The sequence below is a fragment of the Pseudoliparis swirei genome, chromosome 14 (genome assembly GCF_029220125.1).
Source record: "Pseudoliparis swirei isolate HS2019 ecotype Mariana Trench chromosome 14, NWPU_hadal_v1, whole genome shotgun sequence".
Classification (NCBI taxonomy): Eukaryota; Metazoa; Chordata; class Actinopteri; order Perciformes; family Liparidae; genus Pseudoliparis; species Pseudoliparis swirei.
The window spans coordinates 8,680,008-8,692,435 of NC_079401.1; the positions used below are offsets into that span (position 1 = coordinate 8,680,008).

General features: G+C 46.7%; 1 long non-coding RNA gene across 1 annotated transcript in view; it reads right to left on the reverse strand.

The window, feature by feature from the left end:
- Positions 1 to 3,020: 3,020 nt before the first annotated feature.
- LOC130204687 (uncharacterized) overlaps positions 3,021 to 12,428 on the reverse strand; it is a 40,908-nt gene continuing 31,500 nt past the window's right edge. Inside the window, exon 4 of the long non-coding RNA XR_008833757.1 lies at positions 3,021 to 3,944. This is a non-coding gene — a long non-coding RNA (uncharacterized LOC130204687). The remainder of the gene's footprint in view (positions 3,945 to 12,428) is intronic.

Here is a 12,428-nt window from a genome sequence, read left to right on the forward strand (position 1 = left end):
CGCTTTTTCTGGGCCGGTTCAGCTTCACCCTCACCTATCGGCCAGGCTCACGGAACGTCAAGGCGGATGCCCTGTCACGTCAGTTCGCTCCTCCGGTTGAGGAGTCCTCCGTGGGGACCATTCTGCCATCCTCCTGTGTGGTGGGAGCAGCCAGGTGGGAAGTTGAGAGGGTGGTCCAGGAGGCACAAGAGGACCATCCAGCTCCTGAGGATTGTCCACCGGGTCGGATGTTCGTTCCACCGCACGCCAGATCTTCAGTGCTCCAGTGGGGACATGATGCTAAGATAGCTTGCCATCCAGGAGCACTTCGGACTCTAGGCCTCCTCCAGCAACGCTTCTGGTGGCCCTCCATGTCCTCTGACACCAAGGAGTATGTCGCCGCCTGCTCCGTCTGTGCCCGCAGTAAGGCATCCCACCGCGCCCCTGCTGGCCTTCTCCGCCCTCTTCCCATTCCTCATCGGCCTTGGTCTCACATCGCCATGGACTTCGTGACGGGTCTTCCCCCATCGGAGGGTAATACAGTTATCCTGACTATTGTTGACCGCTTTTCCAAGGCCGCACATTTCATTCCCCTGCCTAAATTACCTTCTGCTCTGGAGACTGCTACACTAGTCACCCAGCATGTTTTTAGATTGCATGGCATTCCTCAGGACATTGTTTCAGACAGGGGTCCGCAATTTGCCTCTCGAGTTTGGAAGGCTTTATGCCAGGCGTTGGGCGTCGGCCAGTCTGTCATCAGGTTACCACCCGCAGACCAATGGCCAGACTGAGCGTGCTAATCAGGACCTGGAGGCAGCCCTTCGCTGTGTCTCTTCTCGCCATCCAGTCTCCTGGGCCTCCCACCTGCCTTGGGTTGAATATGCCCACAACTCCCTGGTTTGCTCCGCCACAGGTATGTCTCCATTCATGGCTTCTGTTGGGTTCCAACCCCCTCTCTTCCCCACCCAGGAGAGGGAGGTGGCAGTTCCCTCAGTGCAGGGGCATCTTCGGCGTGCCCGCAGAGTCTGGCAGGAAGCCCGGGCAGCTCTCACTCGCACTGCTGCTCGCAACCAAAGACTTGCAGACCGCCATCGCACTCCAGCCCCGGACTACCAGCCCGGCCAGAAGGTCTGGTTGTCCTCCCGTGATCTTCCACTCCAGACTGAGTCCCGCAAACTGGCACCCAGGTACATTGGGCCGTTTGTGATTGAACGGATTATTAATCCCGCTGTGGTTAGGCTCAAGCTGCCTGCTGGCTTGAAGGTCCACCCATCATTCCATGTTTCACTGCTCAAACCAGTTTCCTCCAGTCCTCTGAGTCCTCCGGCCGAGCCCCCTCCTCCCCCCCGGATTATTGACAATCACCCTGCTTTTACCATCCAGCGGTTGTTGGATGTGCGTAGGCGAGGCCGGGGGTTCCAGTACTTGGTGGATTGGGAGGGATACGGGCTAGAGGAGCGTTCGTGGATCTCCCGCTCCCTTATTTTGGACCCTGATCTCCTTAGGGACTTTTATATTAGGTACCCGGACAAGCCTGGTAGGACGCCAGGAGGCGTCCGTTGAGGGGGGGGTACTGTGATGATTCAGTTTAGTTATGGTTTTGTTGTGTGCCTTTTTGTGTTTTTCTTCTGTCTCCTCCTCCCTTCTCTGTTTTCCTCTGCAGGCCTGGTGTGTGACAGGGAGTTGGCTGGCTCCTCCCAGCAGCAAGCGAGGCACACCTGTTTCCACTCACCTAATCACCTGTGTATAAAGGCCTAGTCCTCTTGCCACTTCCCTGCCAGATAATTCCTTGTGTTCGACCCTACGGTGTGTCTCGCTGCTATCCTGGGTTTTTGCCTCCTGTCTCTGACGTCTCCATGCCAGCCAGCTTCCTGCCTCCACTGCCTTTTTTCTTTGCCTCTGCTTATCTAAGAATAAACTTTTTGCTTGTGATCATCTCTCTAAGTCTTTTGCTTTGGGGTCCAGTATCTCTAGGCCGTAACAGTGCCGGCTTGAAGCAGGAGGACACAGCCTGTGGCAAGGTGATTGAGAGAGCACCGTGTGTGTGTGTGTGTTTGTGTGTGTGTGTTCTTGGCTGGCAAGAACAACTAGTGACATCTGCACATGAGTGGCATTAAAGACAGACATGAAAGGCTCCTTCAAGGTACCTGTCTCTCTTTGTCTTCCTGCTACTATTGACATGAATTGTATCTACCAATCGATCTATCTATCTTCTATCCACCTGCCTATATATATATATACACACACCAATCTACCTACCTATAAATACATATATATATACATATATATTTATATCTACACTTACTTACCTACCTATTAATAAATAAATACATAAATATATATCTATCTGCCTATCTTTCTACCTGCATACCTCCAGTAACTATCTTTTCATCAATCTACCCATCTATCTTTTTATCTATCGTTCTATCTTTCCACCTACATATCTATATCTGTCGACCTATCTTTCTATCTTCCTCCCCATCTCTCTTCCTCTCCCTCAGATGTGTCGGGGTCTTTAGTAGTGTGATCCAGAATCGCCCGCCGCTGCTCTTTGGGCTTCAAACACACGAGGTGAGACCAGCACACATGAAACGATCATAGGGAGAGAGAAAAAAAGGCAGAGGTGGGAGGGAGATAGATGTGTGGACAGGAGAGAAAAAAATCATAGGGAGGGTAGCGGCAGGAAAAGGATGAAAGTGAAGGGTGGATGACGAAAGGAGGAAAGATGGAGAGGAAAGGAAAGGAAAGCGTTAACTTTGTTTACAAACCGCCGATCAACGTAATGTGTGTCTTCCGTCACAAGAAGTTCAAGGAACGTTCACCTCGGCCTTCGCAAGGACACGTGAAAATCAAAGTATTTGTACTCGTCCAAGAAGCCACTGTTCTCCACAGGACGGCTGCTTCTGCTGTGAGAGTTTCTGTGGTGGCCATCGCGAAGCTCTGGGCAAAGAGAAGTGAAGGGCACCGCTAGCTCACGGCTCAGCCCAGGAGGTAGCGCCACTCACAAAACACACACACACACACACAGGTATCAGCTCACTCTTACACCAACTGCAGCAGCGTTGGTGTACTTTCACTTTTAATTGCAGATGTTTTACAGGAATTGGTATTTTCATGGATACAAGTCACATGGACGAGGGAACGTGAAGAAGAAGGTTCAGCGTCAATTATTAATAGCGACCGATCCGCTGCGTCTAATCCACACCACTGCATTTAAAAAGGACAACAAGGAGAGGAGGCGGAGTCCACTGAGCTGTGTGTGTGTGTGTGTGTGTGTGTGTGTGTGTGTGTGTGTGATGCCGCTCGTGTTGTTGCATCTGGCCTCCAGCGCCGCCGATGACTTGAGATAATTATGCTAATGCTAACGGCGCGGCTAGCCTTCCCCGGTTCACCGGTGTCAGCTCGGCGAAATGTCAACCTGTGTGTGCGTGTGTGTGTGTGCGCGTGTGTGTACGAACGAGTGTTGAAGTGCGATGGCTTGAGATAAAAGGAGAGTTGGCCACAAGTGCGCAAAGAAACATGCACACGCACACATTGGCATGCTTTGACACACACACACACACACGCCAAGCTCGGATATTAATTAAAGTTCATTGCTTCGGTAATTAGCCGGGCAGGATAATACCAATATGTGACTTATTGCCCCCCCAGGTTCTGTTCTCCCTCGAACTTTAATTGAATGAGCGACATTAAAAACTTCAGAGGCCATTTGGCAAGGTTGACTAAACAGTCGTAAACACTAAAGGAAACACTTTGAGCGCGGCGACGGGCGACGGGCGTCTCCAGAACCTTCCAGAGTCCTCTTGCTTCAGCGCCAGGGGAGCAGCCGGCATCCAAATCGAGAAAGTTCCAGACTTTGGTCCCCGAACAACGGGCCGGTCGATGAGGGACTGATCTACGACCTCATCACTTCTCTTTAAAGTGAAGCTCTGAAGGTTCATATGTCTCTCTAAATGCATGTAAAGCTGCAGAAGACATAGAGTGTTAGTTTTATTAACAGACCCAACACACACACATACATCTTGTTTTTTCTTCTTACAATATTAACATTTCATTAAATGTCTCCAGAAACATAAAGGCCAAAAGAAGAATGATGAGGACAGAGTGGCAAACATTTTTTTACATCTCACGCTTGTGTTTTGTAATTTTGGGATTTTTAAATTTAAATTTGTATTTGTTATATTAAAGTCTCTTATTTATTGTAGGGCTCGTTCTCTCTTCCTCAGCATCAAGCTAATCAATCGGCTTTCTTTTTGTGGCTCTGCTGTCTCGTCCTCAAATCTTATGCACACACACACACGCACACACACACATACAGTATACAAAGGCAAGCACACACACACACACACACACACACACACCTACACACTGTTTCTGCTGCGCCTTTGTGCTCCTTTAACCTTGAGGTCTGCAAGCGCCCAACTGTGATAATCTCTCAGACTGCCTTCATTACTGTTATAGGACACACACACACACACACATGCAGAGACAAGCATCAAGGAAAAGCACATACATTCAAGCTCCAACACGACCACACATGGACACACACACACACACACAGGCCTGGTAAGAGGTGGAACATTTAAAAGCCATCATTTTTTCTCACTATTGACTTGGATCAGCATTAGGCTCATCAGATAGTCAGGGCAACGTGTGTGTGTGTGTGTGTGTGTGTGTGTGTGTGTGTGTGTGTGTGTGTGTGTGTGTGTGTGTGTGTGTGTGTGTGTGTGTGTGTGTGTGTGTGTGTGTGTGTGTGTGTGTGTGTGTGTGCGTGTGTGTTATTGGCTGTCCTCCCCCTAACTGGCTAGACGGACACAGCCTCCAGGAATGTCAAACCTCCAACCTGCATTCTGATGTGGGCACCAGCAGTCCCTTTTACACCATCACCCACTGCGCATTAGTGTGTGTGTGTGTGTGTGTGTGTGTGTGTGTGTGTGTGTGTGTGTGCTTTACTCATCTTTTGCACAGTTGTCTGAGTGACAGGCCTTGGGCGTCGCGGTAACCAGACAGGTACAGAAACAAAGTGGAGAGATGGGGGGGAAACTTTTGACAAAACATCATTAGCTAATGTGTGTGTGTGTGTGTGTGTGTGTGTGTGTGTGTGTGCAAGTGTCACTTCAATAACATATTAAATACAGTAAATGTAATATTAGTGCATGCAGCAAAGTTACTACTGATTTGCAGGTAATATTAATACATTTGCTATTTTATTTTTGCTTTCTTCAAAATGACCAGAAACAGGGATTCAAAAAATGCCTTAGGTTGTGTGTGTGTGTGTGTGTGTGTGTGTGTGTGTGTGTGCGTGCCCTTTAAGTGCCGATGACAGTGGCTTGGCATGCGATCTGCCCTGCCAGTCAGTCGCCCTGCCGTTCTCTCTTTCTCTTTCATTCGCACTTTCATCCCTCTGTTCCCTCTGCAACACAACCTGTGGTTTCGGAGAAAGTTTTGAGTGATTGATTCTTTCATCTTTTTACCAGTGTGTTTGTCTGTGTGTGTGCACGTGTGTGTGTGTGCACGTGTGTGTGTGTGTGTGTGTGTGTGTGTCAGTCTAAATTGATTGTTTTCTCCTCAATCTGCTTACCTACTCTTTAAAACTGTCAGGGTAAAAAATTTACAAAAATAAGATCTTGATGCTTTCTGTTTTTTTAATGCATTACTGAAAGAAAGAAAAAAAGCTGAATTAACAATGTAAATATTTAATAAAAATCTAAATAGACAACCCTGTATCACAAAAATTACGTTCCCCCAGACCTAAAATGCAATTTGCAGTTACGTTTGACTGAAACGTATTTCTCTCCAAATTACGTTGGACTGAAACGTATTTCTCTCCAGATTACGTTTGTATTTGACGTATTATAATAACAAATACGTCTCTGATCAACGTATCTTTGCCGTTTGTTATCTCTCTTTCAAGATTCAAGATTCAAGATGTTTTATTTGTCACATACACACACAGGGTGTGCAGTGAAATGAAAGTGGCAATGCTCAGCAGGAATGTGCAAGGGCAACAAGTACACACTATTTACAATAAAAAACAACACAATATTTACAGTAAGTGTGTGTGTGTGTGTGTGTGTGTGTGTGTGTGTGTGTGTGTGCCTAAGAGGGGCAGTTGTGTGGGTCTATGTGGGGGTCCTGGTGAGGTCGGAGTTCACAATCCTGATGGCCTGAGGAAAGAAACTCCGTCTCAGTCTCTCTGTTCTTGCAGCGTGACTACGGAGGCGCCTGCCTGACCGCAGCAGCTGAAACAGTCTGTTGTTGGGGTGGTGAGGATCCTTCATGATCCTGCCGGCTCTGGTTCTGCACCTCCTGGTGTACAAGTCCTGCAGGGTGGGGAGTGTAGTTCCAATAGTGCGCTCAGCCGAACGCACTACTCTCTGCAGAGCCTTCCTGTCCTGAGCGGAGCAGTTGCCAAACCAGGCTGTGATGCTTCCTGTCAGGACGCCCTCTATAGCTCCAGAGTAGAAGGACTGAAGGATCCTCTGGGAAACTTTAAATTTCCTCAGCTGCCTGAGGTGGTAGAGGCGCTGCCTTGCCTTTCTCACCAGAGTGTCTGTTTGTTGACCATGTCAGATCCTCGGTGATGTGGACTCCCAGGTATTTATACCCGCTCACCCTCTCCACAGTAGTCCCGTTAATCCCCAGTGGTGAGTACGTCCTCTGTTGTTGTACCCTCCTAAAGTCCACAATCAGCTCCTTAGTTTTGGTGACATTCATGATGAGGCTGTTGTCCTGGCACCAGAGTGACAGATCAGCAACTTCCTCCAGGTAGGCCTTCTCGTTGTCGGAGATCAGGCCCACCACCACTGTGTCATCCGCAAACTTGATGATGGTGTTGAGCTGAACCTGGCCACACAGTCATGTGTGTACAGGGAGTACAGTAGGGGCTGAGGACGCAACCCTGGGGGGATCCTGTGTTCAGGGTGAGGGATTTGGAGGTGTGTCTGCCCACCCTGACCACCTGTGGCCTGGCGGTCAGGAAGTCCAGGATCCAAGCACACAGGGGGGTGTTCAGTCCCAGCTCAATCAGCTTGCCGGCCAGTCTGGAGGGGACTATGGTGTTGAAAGCTGAACTATAATCAATGAACAGCAGTCTCACATAGCCCCCCCTCTGGCTGTCCAGATGAGAGAGTGTGGTGTGCAGTACCTGGGAGACAGCATCATCCGTGGATCTATTTGGGCTTCCATGGAGGAAGGGAGGAAGGCGCAGATGTAGTCCTTTATCAGCCTCTCAAAGCATTTCATGACCACCGAGGTGAGGGCCACCGGTCGGTAGTCATTCATACATGCTGGAGAAGCATTCTTGGGCACAGGGACAATAGTGGATCTCTTGAAGCAGGCGGGGACCACGGACTCAGCCAGGGAGAGGTTGAATATTGTGGTGAACACTGGAGCTAGCTGATTAGCACAGGTCTTCAGTACTCGCCCAGATATGCCATCTGGACCTGCAGCTTTCCTGGTGTTCACCCTCAACAGAGCCCTCCTCACACTGTGCTCGGTCACAGAGAGTGTGTGTTCATCCCCAGCGGTAGAACTCACCTCGGCTACGCTAACGGTGTTGTTGTTAAGCTAGCGCTGTTGTTGCTAGCCTCAAACCGTGCATAAAATGAGTTCAGGTCGTCCGCTAGGGATGCGTCGGCACTCACCATAGCGCGGGATCTGCTCTGGTAGTTTGTGATAGTCCGTAGCCCCTGCCATAGGCGCCTGGTGTCGCGCTGCTCCATCTGTGATTCCACTCTGTCTCGGTACCTCCTCTTGGCCTTCTTCACCGCCTCCTCAGTCCATAGACCGCTGCCTTGTACTCGTCCATGTTGCCGGATACAAGACCGGAGTTATAGGCAGCAGTACGGGCGTTCACAGCTTCACGGATGGATCTATCAACCCACGGCTTTTGGTTAGGAAAGACCCTAACTTTTACCGTGGGGACGATGGTGTCCGCTAGCGTTGCTATGAGGCTCATTGCTACTTGCTGACGCCACTGGAACTGGATTGGATCATGTCCCAGTCGACGACACGCAGAGCGTCCTGTAGCTCAGCCTCTGATTGGTCAGACCACCGCTCGTTCCTCGTCACTACCGCTTCCGCGATCTTTTGTCGGTACTCGGAAGCAGAAAAATGGCGGCATGGTCTGATTTGCGAGCGGAGGAGAGAGACAGCCTTGTAGCCTCTCTTGAATGGCGATAGCAGTGGTCCAACGTTCTTTCCTCTGGTAGCACACGTAATGTGCTGGTGAAAGTTCGGCATGACTTTTTAGGTTTGCCCTGTTAAAGTCCCCAGCCACCACCACAGCCGCCGGGATACTTGTTCTGATGCCGACATAACACATCATGTAGGTCCGATAGTGCTATGTCGGTGTCCGCTTGTGGTGGAATGTAGACGGCTGTGGTGATGACCGAGCTGAACTCCCGGGAAGGTAGAATGGACGGCATGAGATCGTCAGATGTTCCAGGTTCGCGAGCAGGAACGAAAGAGTCTTAATGTTCTTGGGGTCGCACCACATGTTGTTAGTCATGAAGCAAACCCTCCACCCTTAGATTTACCAGACTCTTCCGTTCTGTCTGCACGGAAAACAGAGAAGGACTCGGTTGGGCATATGACTCGATCCGCACCAGCGGGTCAGCCATGTTTCCGCCAGACAAAAGATGTTACAGTCCTCATGTCCCGTTGGAATCTGATCCTTGCCCTAACATCATCCATCTTATTTTCCAGAGACTGGACGTTAGCAAGAAGGATGCTGGGCAGAGGTGGACGGTGGGCTTGAACTCTCAGTCTGTTCAATTCCGCCCGTTCTCGATGTTTTCGTCGTCTCCCGTAGTAGCGGCTCCACTGTTGTTGATGTGGTTCGCCGACGATCTCTGCCGCCACGCTGGATCGATGGAAAAGTGGACAAAAACCCTTGTTTTGCGCAAAAGTTTATGTCCAAAAGTGTGCTGTGGTCGTATGCTGTTAGTGCCGATGTGTTTGTGGCAAAGAAAACATTAAAAATAAACACAAAAACTAAAAGAGCGCACAATCTCCGCGGAGCTACCTCGACGGCGTCTGGACACAGCCGCGCCATCTCCTCCAGACGGCTGTCTGGGTCGAGTCGAATGCTGTTATGAATTGTAAAAAGCGTCCTCTAGTCTTATTTATTATTATGTTATATATGTTGTTTCGCCTGCGTATTCTGACAGCAATAAGCGTTGTCGGATCATATGAATTGGCGTGAAGACTTACTGCTGGTGACTCTCCTTTATTTTCTTTTTTTAGGTGACAATACATTAATTAAAACTCGTAAACTATCACCACCTCATCACCACCTTAACAGAGTCAGTCCCATACGGGTCAAATCAACTATTAAACTTGTTATAAAATGCGCATCTGTCCGTAATCTATACCATAAAGTTCATTTTAATCTAAAAAGTGCGCTTCCTTGTTACCTTTCAAAATAAAAGTCCGATTTGTCTGTTAAGCGGAAGTAGTATAAAACGTCTATATTTATTCAAACAATACAATATAAAAGGCATACATCAAAATCAATAAGGAAAATGCTGAACAGTCAAACAACTCAAAACAATAAACCCTTCATGGGGTTATTTACAGGCGTGTTTACTTCTCATCAAACAAAAAGAGCAGGTATCTGGAAAAATCTGGGAAATAATTTGGGAATTGTTAATAAAACATGATTTACCCTTCAACTTCCACTGATATGCATGCAAACTAATACATCGCTTCACACACACACACACACACACACACACACACACACAGACACACACTCACACACACACACACACAGAATGACAGACACACACAGACACACACACACACACACAGAATGACAGACACACACAGACACACACTCTCACACACAGACACACACTCAGACACACACATACAGACACTCACATACATACAAACACAGGCAGAATCACACACACACCCACACACACACACACAAATACACATGCACACACATGCATACTCTGCAGACTGACCTTTGACCTCCCAATTGTCTCTCAGATATAACCCTTCTGCTATATATTAAATATATTATATTTACCTAAATATAAGACTTTGAGGTCGTGGGGGAAATCCCCTCCAAAAGATTCACAAGAGAAAATTGTCACCGTGCCAATAACCCTTGTACGATCCTTAAAACCAGTCTTTTAGTTAATTTTGCACACTTTCAATCAACTTAAAGATCTGGATTCTTTTCAGATTCAAAGAAGGGCATCTGAATATGAATACCCTACAGTTTTGGACCGATAGCACTGAGCTAAGGGCCCCCAAAACAGGTCCAAAGGGTCAAATTGGGCCTTATTCTCTTAAATTTGCATATTTTTTGACAAGTGCAAAAATGGCCATAATCTCCTAAATATTAGTCCTGGAAATCCCAAATTGAACACAGACACTCAGGACAGAGCCTACAATGAGGTGATGGGGTGAAATTTCCTCCGAAACACCCACAAGAGTTAATTGGCTGTCTGAAATCCAGGATTTGAAGAGGGTGTGTGGTTTAACAAATCTGAGACCCTGTTGTGAGTTTGGGCTGACTTTAGCTTTTTTTTCTTCTAAACATGTCAGAGCTTAGCTTTCTTTTGCAGGTTGTAGCCCCTCCCAAATGGGTCCCAACCATGTAGGCTGGCCACATATAGCACTTAGCATCCCTGCTTGGGAAGGGTTTAAAAACCCGGAAAAAAACAAAATTCCTTCCTTCAAAGGTTAACAACTCCTCAAATGTTTGTACTATATGAACAATTTCAATTGTATTCTACCCCATTTGGGAGTGGCTACAACCTGGAAAAGAAAGCTAAGCTCTGACATGTTTACCCAATTTGACCCTTTGGACCTGTTTTTGGGGCCCTTAGCTCAGAGCTATCGGTCCAAAACTGTAGGGTATTCATATTCAGAGGCCCCTCTTTGAATCTGAAAAGAATCCAGATCTTTAAGTTGATTGAAAGTGTGCAAAATTAACTAAAAGACTGGTTTTAAGGATCGTACAAGGGTTATTGGCACGGTGACAATTTTCTCTTGTGAAAGTTTTGGAGGGGATTCCCCTCACGACCTCAAAGTCTTATAGTTAGGTAAATATAATATATTTAATATATAGCAGTAGGGTTATATCTGAGAGACAATTGGGAGGTCAAAGGTCAGTCTGCAGAGTATGCGTGTGTGTGCATGTGTATTTGTGTGTGTGTGGGTGTGTGTCTGTCATTCTGTGTGTGTGTGTGTGTGTGAGTGTGTGTAAGAGTGTGTGCGTATGAGTGTGTGTCTGTGTGTGTGAGTATGTGTGTCTCTGCCTGTGTGTGTATGTATGTGAGTGTCTATGTGTTTCTGTCAGTGTGTGTGTGTGTGTGTGTGTGTGTGTGTGTGTGTGTGTGTGTGTGTGTGTGTGTGTGTAGCGATGTATTAGTTTGCATGCATATCAGTGGAAGTTGAAGGGTAAATCATGTTTTATTAACAATTCCCAAATTATTTCCCAGATTTTTCCAGATACCTGCTCTTTTTGTTTGATGAGAAGTAAACACGCCCTGTAAATAACCCCATGAAGGGTTTATTGTTTTGAGTTGTTTGACTGTTCAGCACTTTCCTTATTGATTTTGATGTATGCCTTTTATATTGTATTGTTTGAATAAATATAGACGTTTTATACTACTTCCGCTTAACAGACAAATCAGACTTTTATTTTGAAAGGTAACAAGGAAGCGCACATTTTTTTAGGTTAAAATGCGAACTTTATGGTATAGATTACGGACAGATGCGCATTTTATAACAAGTTTAATAGTTGATTTGACCCGTAAGGTGGTGATGAGGTGGTGATAGTTTACGAGTTTTAATTAACGTATTGTCACCTAAAAAAAGAAAATAAAGGAGAGTCACCAACAGTAAGTCTTCACGCCAATTCATATGATCCGACAACGCTTATTGCTGTCAGAATACGCAGGCGAAACAACATATATAACATAATAATAAATAAGACTAGAGGACGCTTTTTACAATTCATAACAGCATTGTAGAAAAGAGAGATAACAAACGGCAAAGATACGTTGATCAGAGACGTATTTGTTATTATAATACGTCAAATACAAACGTAATCTGGAGAGAAATACGTTTCAGTCAAACGTAATTTGGAGAGTAATACGTTTCAGTCAAACGTAACTGCAAATTGCATTTTAGGTCTAGGGGAACGTAATTTTTGTGATACAGGGTTGAAATAGAAGACGCAGCAGGGTTATGACCTTAACTTGTAAAGCTAGAGAGCGCCACTAATACATACTGTAAAGGTGAAAGTTGTAAAAACACATCTATTCATATATATTCAAGCCGTTTCCATACGTTTCTATTGAAGTTACAGCAGGTGGCTCAGATGAACATGACGGCCTTCAATCCTTTGAGGAGCACTCGGGTCAGTGTCATTGTGTCCTTCATTAACAGAAGAGAACTAATTGGAAAACAACTTACAATAA